The 12,426-nt window shown below is 41.6% G+C and overlaps 1 protein-coding gene and 1 pseudogene across 5 annotated transcripts in view; both read left to right on the forward strand.

Annotated features, from left to right (window-relative positions):
* Positions 1-12,426, forward strand: part of LOC140915797 (protocadherin alpha-C2) — a 362,081-nt gene that overhangs the window by 114,709 nt on the left and 234,946 nt on the right. The window lies entirely within an intron of this gene.
* LOC144930817 (protocadherin alpha-13 pseudogene) lies at positions 9,245-12,010 on the forward strand (annotated as a pseudogene).

A 12,426-nucleotide genomic window follows, 5' to 3' on the forward strand; every position in this document is an offset into this window, starting at 1 on the left:
CAAAGGATATAATATTATACATATAAATTTGCAATTTTATTGGCTATAGTTTGCTCTTTTTTTTAGTAGTACCGTCTGCGCTATTAATTCCATGAGAAACACTTTTTTTATGAAGAAGAAATAAATAGCCATGATCTGGTGGTAGCATCCGTGTTCTTTGTCTGGGGAGTATTCCTCCGAGAATTACTTCCTTATAATTTTTGTTATTGGAGATGGCTTGTTATATGCTTCTTGACTGATAGTTTCCATTGATGATGACGACACCGTGAAGAACAATACTTTGCAATGGTTTAATACCTTCCATCTGAAGAAGCCAAAACATGTTAAAGCATTAGGATGAGTAAAGATGTACCGCTTTATTCCACCTTTATTCACACTGAAACCTTATAATTGAGTCCTAAGCCTTCAAAATTGGGTTGAAGTGGGACAAGACTGGTGAACAGTCTGGGTGCTGGCTCTGAGTTACTCCTCACCATGCCACCGCAATTTATCTGTAATTATCCCCTTCCTTCTGTGGGGAAACTGAGAACCAGAGCAGTGAAGTGACATGTCCAAGGTTACAGAAGGTTTGCAACAGATCCAGAAACACAGTGAAGAGCTCCTGGTTGCCAGTCTTGCTTCTTGCCTAGAAAAACATCTTTCCTTTCCTTGGATTTCCTCCCATATTTTATTATTCCATTTGTCCCTTATCATTTTCTCTCCTGCTTATTATATGTTATTTGTTCTCTTTTAAATGCAGTTCAGACGTGTTTTACGAATTTTTTTTAGTTTTTATGCTGTTCTTTCCTAGACTATCAACCTAAAGCACTTTAGTATATGACATCTCTTACAAGATTCCAGAGAATCTAGGGAAGCATCCAAATTAATGTCATGATATAACCATATTTTTAAAATTTCTGTTTCTACAGTATTGTTTATGGTTTCAGGATACAGCAGTAGAAACATCTTAGTGAGGAATACCTGGGTGTACCTATTATCAGAAATTTATAGGCTTTTATTTTAGGGCTATTGATTAATTACAGTTAACTCACATGATTAACTCAAAAAAATTAATCGTGATTAATAGCAGTTTTAATTGCACTGTTAAACAAATAGAATACCAATTGAAATTTATTAAATATTTTGATGTTTTTCTACATTTTCATATATATTGTATTCTGTGTTGTAATTGAAATCAAAGTGTATATTATTTTTTATTACAAATGATTGTACTGTAAAAATGATAAACAAAAGAAATAGTATTTTTCAGTTCACCTCATACAAGTACTGTATTGTAATCTTTGTTGTGAAAGTGCAATTTACAAATGTAGCTTTTTTTGTTACATAACTGCATTCGAAAACAAAACAATGTAAAACTTCAGAGCCTACAAGTCCACTCAGTCCTACTTCTTGTTCAGCCAATTGTTAAGTCAAACAAGTTTGTTTACATTTACAGGAAATAATGCTGCCCTCTTATTTACAATGTTACCAGAAAGTGAGAACAGGCATTTGCATGACACTTTTGTAGCTGGCATTGCAAGGTATTTACGTGCCAGATATGCTAAACATTCATATGCCCCTTCATGCTTCGGCCACCATTCCAGAGGTCATGCTTCCATGCTGATGATGCCCATTAAAAATAATGCATTAATTAAATTTGTGACTAAACTCCTTGGGGGATAATTGTATGTTCCCTGCTCTGTTTTACCCACATTTTGGCATATATTTCATGTTATAGCAGTCTTGGATGATGACCCACCACATGTTCATTTTAAGAACACTTTCACTGCAGATTCGACAAAAAGCAAAGAAGGTACCAATGTGAGATTTCTCAAATTAGCTACAGCATTCCACCCAAGGTTTAAGAATCTGAAGTGCCTTCTAAAATCTGAGAGGAATGAGATGTGGTGCATGCTTTCAAAAGCCTTAAAAGAGCAACCCTCTGATGCGGAAACTACAGAACCTGAACCACCAAAAAAGAAAATCAACCTTCTGCTGGTGGCATCTGACTCAGATGATGAAAATGAACATGCATTGGTCTGCACTGCTTTGGATTGTTATTGAGCAGAACCCATTATCAGCATGGACGCATGTCTTCTGGAATAGTGGTTGAAGGTGGAGACATATGAATCTTTAGTGCATCTGGCATGTTAATATCTTGCGACGCCGGTTACAACATGCCATGCGAATGCCTGTTCTCACTTTCAGGTGACATTGTAAACAAGAAGCGGGCAGCATTATTTCCTGAAAATGTAAACAAACTTGTTTGTCTGAGCTATTGACTGAACAAGAAGTAGGACTGAGTGGACTTGCAGGCTCTAAAATTTTACATTGTTTTATTTTTGAATGCAGTTTTTTTGTACATAATTCTACATTTGTAAGTTCAACTTTCATGATAAAGAGATTGCACTACAGTAGTTATATTAGGTGAATTGAAAAATACTATTTCTTTTGTTTTTTTAGAGTGCAAGTACTTGTAATAAAAAAATAAAGTGAGCGCTGTACACTTTGTATTCTGTGTTTTAATTGAAATCAATATATTTGAAAATGTAGAAAACATGCAAAAATATTTAAATAAATGGTATTCTATTATTGTTTAACAATGCAATTAATTACAATTAATGTTTTAAATTGCTTGACAGCCCTATTTTATGTTATTTATTACAGATTTTATAATCAGTTTTTTGTTTACCACTGTGTTATCAGCTTTTAAATGGATTTTATTACTTGGAAGTTCTCCTTTTCCTGATAGATCACAATTAAATAACTGAATGAGTGTGTATCTTCAAGAATCTTACAAAATACTGTTCATTATGATGAACTGCTTCTTTTGGATTTTATTTAAAATTAACAATGGTTATTTAGATTTGTGATGCATTATAACCCATATAAGTACTTCCTTTCTATGAGTCATTTCCAGCTTTTGGTTTTCAGATTCCATTTTGGTTTCTTTTTCAATAGTAATGGATTCTGGAACATAGGAAACAATGCAGTGGTTTTACAACCTTTAAAAAAGAATGATGGCAGCTTATTTTTATATCTCCATTTCTAACTACTACGAGAGAGAGATCCTGTGCTCAGAGAACTAAGAGTTGTTTTGGGAAACAGTTACAGAATGTATTCTGTTTTTCCTAGTAAATGGAACAGAATTACAAAGTGGGGAAGATATGATGTTAGAAAATAAATAAAAATAGTAAAGAGATCATCTTAATATATTTATCCTGTTATTTTTTTCCTTTGGATGCAGGGAACATTTTTTGGGGTGTGTGTAGCAGGGCTGGCCTGACCATGAGGCAAACTGAGGTGGCCGTCTCAGGTGCCAGACTGGGGCGGGGGGTGTCACCATTAGGACCCAGAGAGTAGAAAATTGTGTCTGTTGCTGGTGCATATGTATTCTCTCTGCTCTAGATGCACAGAGATGGTGGAGTGCTGTGCTGGAGGAAGGAGGGCACAAGAGACATAACAGGCAGGCAGGAGAAAAGGTGAGAGGGAATAACAGAAAGCAGCAGGAGCTGCAGGGAGAGAGAGAGGAGGAGGAGCCTCTTATTACCTCTCTAGCACCCCCAGGAGCCTGGACTGATTAACCCCAGCTTCTCGGGGAGCTTCCTGTTTCCTGCTGCTTCCCTGAACCCACTTGAGGAGAACAGGCAGTCAACTGAAGTAGTAGGAGCCGGTTAGGCCTTTAATATGCTGATATCATCCCTCACTCAGGTCCTGCTACCAGCCTGCTTCTTTGTCCCCTTCAACTGAGTGTTGAGTGCCACTATAGCTGGCACAGAACAGCAGTCATGAGTGAAAGAAGAAAATGTGCTTCTGGGGCAGCATTCAGAAAAAGCAAGCAAGCAAAGGAAGCTTTCTGTCTAAGCAGGAAGGAGCTCTCCTGAGATATATAGACACAAATGTTCACGGTGAGCCTTCCAGCCCAGGTGAGGATGTGAGTGGTGAGGAGATGCCTGATCTTCCAGTTAGTCAGAGTGCAGGTGACCTGGCAGCTACTGCAGCATCCATATCTCCATCTCAAATGGATGTAACCATGCACATTTCTGAAGAAAAGTGTAGATCAGAGAAGAGTGTGGTGGAGGCGCAAGAAATAGCTGCTGCTGAGTTTAGTTCCTTAAGTCTAGATGATCCAGGACTATGGACCCACTTGAGCAGTAGCCTGAGGGACTTCCTTGTGCTGCATGGGCCACAGCAAGTGAAAAACTTCATGTTCTCCAAAGACAGTGAAGATAGAAGTTTCCATCCAACACATTACTGGCGTGAAATCCTCAATGGTGACAAAGTAGAGAGGCCATGGCTTATGTACTCAAAAACCCACAATGTTGCATACTGTTTTTGTTGCAAACTCTTCCAGTCTAATGTTCCAGCCACATTGGGTTCTCCAGGAACAAAGGACTGGAAGAATCTGGCTAGAAATCTGGCATGCCATGAGAAGGCAGCAAATCACCAGAGAGCATTCCATAGGTGGAAAGAGCTTGAGATGAGACTGAAGTTAAAGGCCACCATAGATGATCAGCATCAAGAGAAGATTGCATCAGAGTCTCTTTACTGGCCAAATATTCTGAAAATGCTCATTGCCATTGTGAGAATGCGTGCTACCCAAAACCTAGCACGGCATGGCACTTCAGATCAGCTGTATGTGCCAAACAGTGGAAACTTCCTTAAAATTGTGGAGCTGATGGTGAGTTTGATGCTGTACTCCAGGAGCATCTAAGAAGAGTCACCACCCAAGAAATGTACACACACCACTACCTTGGAAAAACAATTCAAAATGAGATATACAGTTACTGGCAACAAAAGTCAAACAGAAGATTGTGGCAGATCTGAAGTCAGCAAGATATTACTGTGTTATTCTGGACTATACATCTGACATCAGTCATATGGAACAAATTACTTCAATGATGCGTTTTGTAACAAGAACAGAACCTAGTGAAAATGTCCCTGCAATGGTGACTGTCATAGAGCATTTTCTAGAATTTATTGACATTGATGATACTACAGGAGCTGGTAAGACAAATGTGCTTCTTAAAAAGCTGGAAGATACGGGAATTGCGATAGCTGACATGAGAGGTCAGGGCTACGATAATGGTGCCAACATGAGAGGAAAGAACAGAGGAGGGAAGACATGGATCTGAGAGCTAAACCCTATAACTTTTTTTGTCCCATGCAGTTCTCATTCATTGAACTTGGTGGTCAGTGATGCAGCATCAGCTTCTAGTGAGGCTGCTGAATTTTTTAATATAATTCAAAGCATCTATGTATTTTTCTCCTGATCAACTCATTGATGGCAAATTTTGAAGCAACATCTGGGAACATCCTCTCTGACACTGAAACCACTGAGTGCCACACAATGGGAAAGTCAAGTGGAGGCGATAAAGCCTATCAAACACCAAATTGGGAAGACAGATGATGCCATAGTTGCCATTATGGAGGATAATGCTATGACAGGAACTGTTCATGGGAGAACAGTGGCTGAGGGAAATGGAATCACCAGAAACATACATAACTTCAAATTTCTGTGTGGCTTAGTGTTGTGGCATGACATAATGTTTGAAATAAATGTTGTAATCAAGAGACTCCAAGGTGTTGACCTTGATATATCTGGAGCAATGGAACAACTGGACAAAGCAAAGTCATACCTGCAGTCTTACTGGTCAGATGAGGTATTTCAAAATATTCTGAAGAATGCACAGAAGTTGGCAGAGGAACTTCACGCTGAAGCTATTTTCCCACCCATTCAAGAATACAAGAGTCACCGAAGAAGAAGACATTTTGATTCCAAGGCATGGGATAATCCCACAAGAGACCCCAAACAACAATTCAAAGTTGAATTCTTTAACCAGGTGCTAGATTGTGCAGTACATTCAGTTGAAGAACATTTCATGCAGCTCAAGGAACACAGCAGTATATTTTGGATGTTGTATGATATTCCAAAACTCCTCACTATACCCGAAGAAGACCTACACCAGCGATGCAGGGCATTAGAGACAGTGTTGACACATGATGGCATGCATGATATTGATGCGAGTGATTTAGGTGGTGAACTGAAAGCCCTTTCAAGATACATTTCAGCAGGATCAACTCCAAGGGCTGTTCTGGAATATATGTGGACAAATAAGATGACCACCCTCATTCCAAATGCTTTTGTTGCTCTGCGCATACTTCTAACACTTCCTGTAATGGTTGCCAGTGGAGAATGCAGCTTCTCCAAGCTGAAGTTAATAAAAACACATCTATGCTCCACAATGACAAAGGAGAGGCTGGTCGGCCTTGCAGCCATCTCAATAGAGCATGGGCTGGCCCAGACTGTGGACCTTCAGAAGGCTGTTCAAATCTTTGCAACCAGGAAGGCATGGAAAGCACCACTTTGATTATTCAAACAGATAAAAATGCCAGTGTTTACTATGCAGACAAGAAAAGTTACATTTGCTGTTCAGGCATTTGAAAGTTAAGTGTTACTTAAAATGTTTGAACAAGGCATGTTAAGTTGTTAATTCTCCTTTCTTGGGGTGTGTAGCAGAGCAGTACCATGAGAGGAGTGGAACAGGAAGAACAGGAAGAAGGCAGAATTGAGATCTTTCAAAGTTTTGGCCCCTGCCTCGGATGCCAAAATGTTGTGGGCCAGCCCTTGTGTGTAGTAGCCATCTGTGAGTTCTAACGGTTTTTTGAAACACGGTTTAACTGATTTAATTTGTGCCGTTAGTAAGCATGGTACACATTGGAAGATAATCCTGTATTTGTGATAACTTTATTGGCATGTGACTGGAATAACCGAAAAAAATTTACTGACATAGTGACTATATATACCCTAACTATCCACCAGGAGGAGACAGACAACTGTACAAACTTCTTCCACTGGGGGAGAGGAGTTATCAGTCTCCTCTGGTGTCTCCTACTAGGAAGAGGCGTTGACCAGCTGTCCTGTCTTTGCTGTCACCAAGAGTGGATGAAAGTTGGTGCCAATACCTTCAACTTGGGGAAGCCTTTCTAACGTGCTGAATTATTTGAGCATTTAATGGGTCTTTTCCCACCTTCTTTGAGCATCCCAAGCTTCTAATAGACGAATATAAAGCAAAACAAATCACACATGGATACACAAGATTATAGGGCATACAAAAATGCAAAAGGAAAAGAGTCACTGTCTCAAATAATATACTTTTTTTAAAATGGCACTATATAAAATAGGTTTATATGTTGCCTTAGCCTCTGGTTCTAGTAACATAGCCCAAGACCAAAATTATTCTTCAAATTGTTCCACTATTTTACTGATATTGCCTATAATTATATATATAGCAAAGTATTTACAAACACTGGTAGTTAAGTTGCCTAAACATTTGCATTCTCAATGGCCTTTTCCAGTTGCTTATAACCTGCTCAAAATCTGCTTATAACCTTTACATTTTTAGTTTAAATTGCAGGTTTAGTCAAAGTAGAGATCAGCTTTTGAGAGAGTTAAAATGGATTGTTTTTATGTGAAAACACAGTAAAATGTATTATTTTCCTTAAATATGTAACATTTCTGAAAACAGCTCTAGTGCCTAAATAAGTGATCTGTAAAAACTTTAAACTTAAGGGGGGGGGGACATATGTGCTTTTCAGTGATCTGTTGAAGTGGTTTTGAGATTTGCTGACTTTAAAAAAGATTGGGAAACATACTGTGACCGTATACACTGGTTGCTGCTTTCTTTCTAACGATTTCCTGATGTCCCGTTCGCATTGTGTAAATGTGTGCATGTAACTGATACATTCTATTTTAGTATCTGGTGGTATCACTTATGTTCTACTGGCTCCCTGCATGCATGTGTAAGAAAGTTAAGAGGAATTTAAAATTTAATATGCAAGTGTTTATGTAACGTGATCTGCGAAAGTGTGTGCAGATAAAGATCGGGCTGTAAAGGAGCCCAAACATATTCCACGAGAAATCTGAAGCTATATATGTAATGGGGGTGTAGCTATACCTCATTATATATGTTCTGTTAATCTATGTATTGTGTGAGGCAGGACTCCAAATAAGCCCTAGTTTTAGAGAGTGAACATATTGTACACGCCAAGGCATTTCATTTCTGCCGAAAAATAGAATGGAAGTTACTTGTTTTTGTAAATTTTATTTTTGAAAAACGTAGGAAATTCCATTAAAAAACAATGTTGAAGAACACTAAGATTGCAAAAGGAAGCACTCAAAAGTCGGGAAATGCCAACATTCAGGTTTCTAACACATCGATAACTGTGCTCATATATGCATATTCATTAAAATAGTCTTTAATTAAATAATTAAATTGGTTTCTTCTCCAGCTTAAAAGGTTGTGAATGAGGAAGAAGTCCAGAAAAAATCGCCTTCACTCTATGTAGAATAATAATCTGCAGGTAAGGCAGAGGGTAACTGGCAAAATAATAAGAATAAAAATAAATATTAACCAGCTCCCATATTTACTGAATGCAATGTATCCTCTGCACTGATGTAAACAAACATTTAGGCACTTGTGGAAAACCAGCACAAGGGCAATGCACAATTTAAATAATTTAAGCCTGCAAAATAAAACTATGCTTCTGTACACAGAATTTCACCTTGAATGATGTAGTTAAAGAAGCTAGCCCAACCAACCAATCAACTAACGATTTAATAAAATAATAATGGCAGAATCTATATGAATATTCATAAGGAAGAAGGATTTGGTGTTTCCTGAGTTTTGAATGCTTTCCTTTCAAACCTCCATGTTCTTTCAATATTTTTTGTTCTGTCCGAGTCGGAGATAACCGTAGCTATGTATCGCTGTAAGATAAACGTAAGATATAGAGATATTAAGATGTAGACGCGTGTGTCAGTGGAAGTGTATTAGAAGGTTGTGCAGGATCAAGTGATGAAATCTTTAAAGATCTGAATGGGAAAAGATTAAAACACCTTCCTATAGGTAAGGAACCCCAGACTTCTTTTGGTGGCTCAGTTATAGAGGCAAGTTTAGAAAATTTCTGTCCGTTGCCAAATATTATCTCCTATAATGCGCACAGAACGACATAAAGTTCGAAGGGATATCTTCCGTGATAGCTCGGCGGGCGGAGGGAAAGGGGCAGGAAAAGATGAGAAAACAGTATGCTTGAACCCTCTGGATTAAAGAAGACATAGTTTGGAAGGTATAAACTACGGAAAGGTCTGAGACACAAGGTGGCGCTATCGGCTAAAAAGACACTTAAGAGAAAAAACACAGCTCCTCCTTCAAAAGCACTGAAAATCCTGCCTTTCAGCGTATCAGGCAGACTCCCGGATGTAACAACGGCATTTTAATTAAACTGTTTTCAAATCTGCAACGCATCCTCCTCATTCTCTGGACTCTGCGCGTTCGCTCAGTGAAAAAACTGATTTCTAAGTAGTCCGCGATGGCTCTTCTCCGGCGAGACTCCCTGGGAACCGGGCAGCTGCTGCGGCTGGTTCTGCTACACACGGCCTGGGAGGTGGGCAGCGGCCAGGTCCGTTATTCCCTGCCGGAGGAATCCAAACACGGCACCTTTGTGGGCCGCCTGGCCCAGGACCTGGGGCTGGAGGTGTCGGAGCTGGTGCCTCGGATGTTCCGGATGGTCTCCAAAGGCAGGGGAGACTATTTTGAGGTAAATTTGCAGAGCGGCGTTTTGTTTGTTAAGTCGCCAGTAGACAGGGAAGAGGTGTGCGGCCAAAGCCCCCTGTGCGCCATTGACCTGGAGGTGATAGTGGACAAACCCCTGAGGATATTTCACGTGGAAGTGGAGATACAGGATATAAATGACAATGCTCCTGTGTTCCCTGTAAATGAAAAGTATCTCAGTATTGCAGAATCGAGACTGCCAGACTCACGTTTCCCACTAGAGGGCGCGTTTGACGCAGATATTGGCACAAACTCTCTGCTAACCTATAAACTGAGTCCAAATGAATATTTCACTTTAGATTTGCAAAAGAACGACGAACACAGTGATGGTTTAGTCCTTGTATTAAAGAAACCCCTGGACAGAGAGGAAACGCATGTGCATTATTTATTACTCATCTCGACTGATGGGGGCAAACCGGAGCTCACCGGCACGGTTCAGCTGGTGATCACAGTGCTGGATGTGAATGACAACGCGCCTGTATTTAATCAGTCAGTTTATAAGATTCGATTGTTCGAAAATGCAGCTAATGGGACATTAGTCATCAAACTCAACGCCACAGATTTGGATGAAGGAATTAATAAGGATATTTCATACTCCTTCAGTAGTTTTGTTCCTCTAAGTGGAAGAGATGTCTTCACAATAGAACCGAATACCGGTGAGATCCGAATTAAAGGACAATTAGATTTCGAAAAAAATAAAGTATATGATCTCCAAATTCAGGCTGACGATAAAGGTAACCTTCCTTTGTCAGGACACTGCAAAGTTTTGATAGACGTTTTAGACGTGAACGACAACACCCCTGAGCTGGCCGTGACTTCCCTTTTCCTGCCGGTGCCGGAGGACGCTCCCCCGGGGACAGTGGTGGCTCTTATTAGCGTCTCCGACCGGGACTCGGGAGACAACGGCAAAGTCACCTGCTCCATCCCCCCGGACCTGCCCTTTCAGCTCGTCTCCACCTTCAAGAATTATCACTCGGTGGTGCTGGCGGAGGCCGTGGATCGGGAGCGAGTGTCTGAATATAAGATCCTGGTGACAGCCAGAGACAAAGGGGCCCCGTCTCTCTCGGCCAGCAGCAGCATTTTGGTGCCGATCGCGGATGTGAACGATAACGCCCCTGCTTTCCCTCAGCCCGTGTACACTGTGTTTGTGAAGGAAAACAACCGTCCCGGGGCCCATCTCTTGAGCGTGTCGGCGTCGGACCCGGACGTGTGGGAAAACGCCTTTGTGAGCTACTCGGTGGTGGAGCGCAGTGTGGGAGAGCAGCAGCCCGTGTCGAGCTACATCTCGGTGCACTCGGAGAGCGGGCACATCTATGGGCTGCAGCCCTTTGACTACGAGGAGCTGCAAGTGCTGCAGTTCCAGGTGAGCGCGAGGGACGCCGGGTTCCCCTCCTTGTGCGGGAACGTGACTGTGCAACTCTTCGTCCTGGATGAAAATGACAACGCGCCGGCAGTGTCCCCGCCTGGCTCCGGCCGCGGGTCGCCAGGGCCCGAGCTGGTTCCGCTGTCGGCCGGCGCAGGGCACGTGGTGGGCAAGGTCCGAGCGGTGGATGCGGATTCCGGCTACAACGCGTGGCTTCGCTACGAAGTGCAGGAGGCCGGGACTGCGGGGCCTTTCCGGGTGGGTGTGTACAGCGGGGAGATCAGCACCACGCGGGCCTTGGAGGAGGCGGACGGCCCCAGCCAGAGACTCGTGATCCTGGTGAAGGACCATGGGGAGCCGGCGCTGTCAGCGACAGCCACGGTCAGCCTGTCCCTGGTGGAGAGTCCGCAGGCTGTGAAATGGGACTCGAGGCAAAGGGTCGGGAGCGAAGGGCCCTTGGTCGACATGAACGTGTCTTTAATGATCGCCATTTGCTCGTTGTCCGGGCTGTTTGTGCTGGTGATTGTCGTGTACGTTGGCCTGAGATGCCACCCGGGTCCGGTGGTGATGTGCGGTCCTGGGAAAGCCACCGTGGTGTGCTCGAGCGAAGTGGGGAGTTGGTCCTATTCGCAGCGCCAGAGCCGTAACCTGTGTGTCGGGGAAGGCACCGCCAAGAATGACCTGATGGTTTTCAGCCCCAGCGTCCCTCACTCTGCAGAGAACAGGGATGAGAAACTGCTAGTGATGGCGTCCAATGTGTGTGGAACGGTTAGTGAAAGATTGTTGCACCTCCAGAACATTTGTAACATCTGTGTAACTGAACACAGTTTTTCTAAATATGCTAGTAGTGTCTGGGTGTGGATTTTGAAGTTCTATATGATATTTTTAATATTAAACGACTTATACTTTCCCCATGAATATGGTGTGTAGGTAGCGAAAATCCTGGGTATGGAATTATTCCCTCTTGCTGAGCGGCTTTGAATAGGTAATCTTTGTAGTGATTTCCGTTTGTATGAACAAAGAATATAGCAATGTTTGTTTAAACTTTATTTTATCTGGGAATTCTCTTTATATTTTTCAACCCCTTTCCACTTTTCCATTAGTCTATAAATGTTCTCCAGTAGTATTTTAATGGGCACTTAGAACATGTGCTTTTGAAATAACAATCTTCCGACTTCATTGACAGGTGTTAATAATGTTCATCTTTCTGGAAACCCATGTCCTTGTGGGATACTTAATGTAAATGTTTTGACCTTTCAGCACAATATTAAAAGTTGCTTTTCTCATAAGATTCACAGTTCAGGTATTAAAACTATTGGTAGTGTGGAGGCTGTGATTTAGAATTGTCTTTTCATATTTTTATGGCAGGTTATATCAGTGCTTTAAACTTTGCCAGAAGCTGGGAATAGGCAACAGGGATCACTTGATGATTGCCTGTTCTGTTCATTCCCTGTGAAGCACATGGCATTG

The sequence above is a fragment of the Lepidochelys kempii genome, chromosome 8 (assembly GCF_965140285.1).
Source record: "Lepidochelys kempii isolate rLepKem1 chromosome 8, rLepKem1.hap1, whole genome shotgun sequence".
NCBI classification, from domain to species: Eukaryota; Metazoa; Chordata; order Testudines; family Cheloniidae; genus Lepidochelys; species Lepidochelys kempii.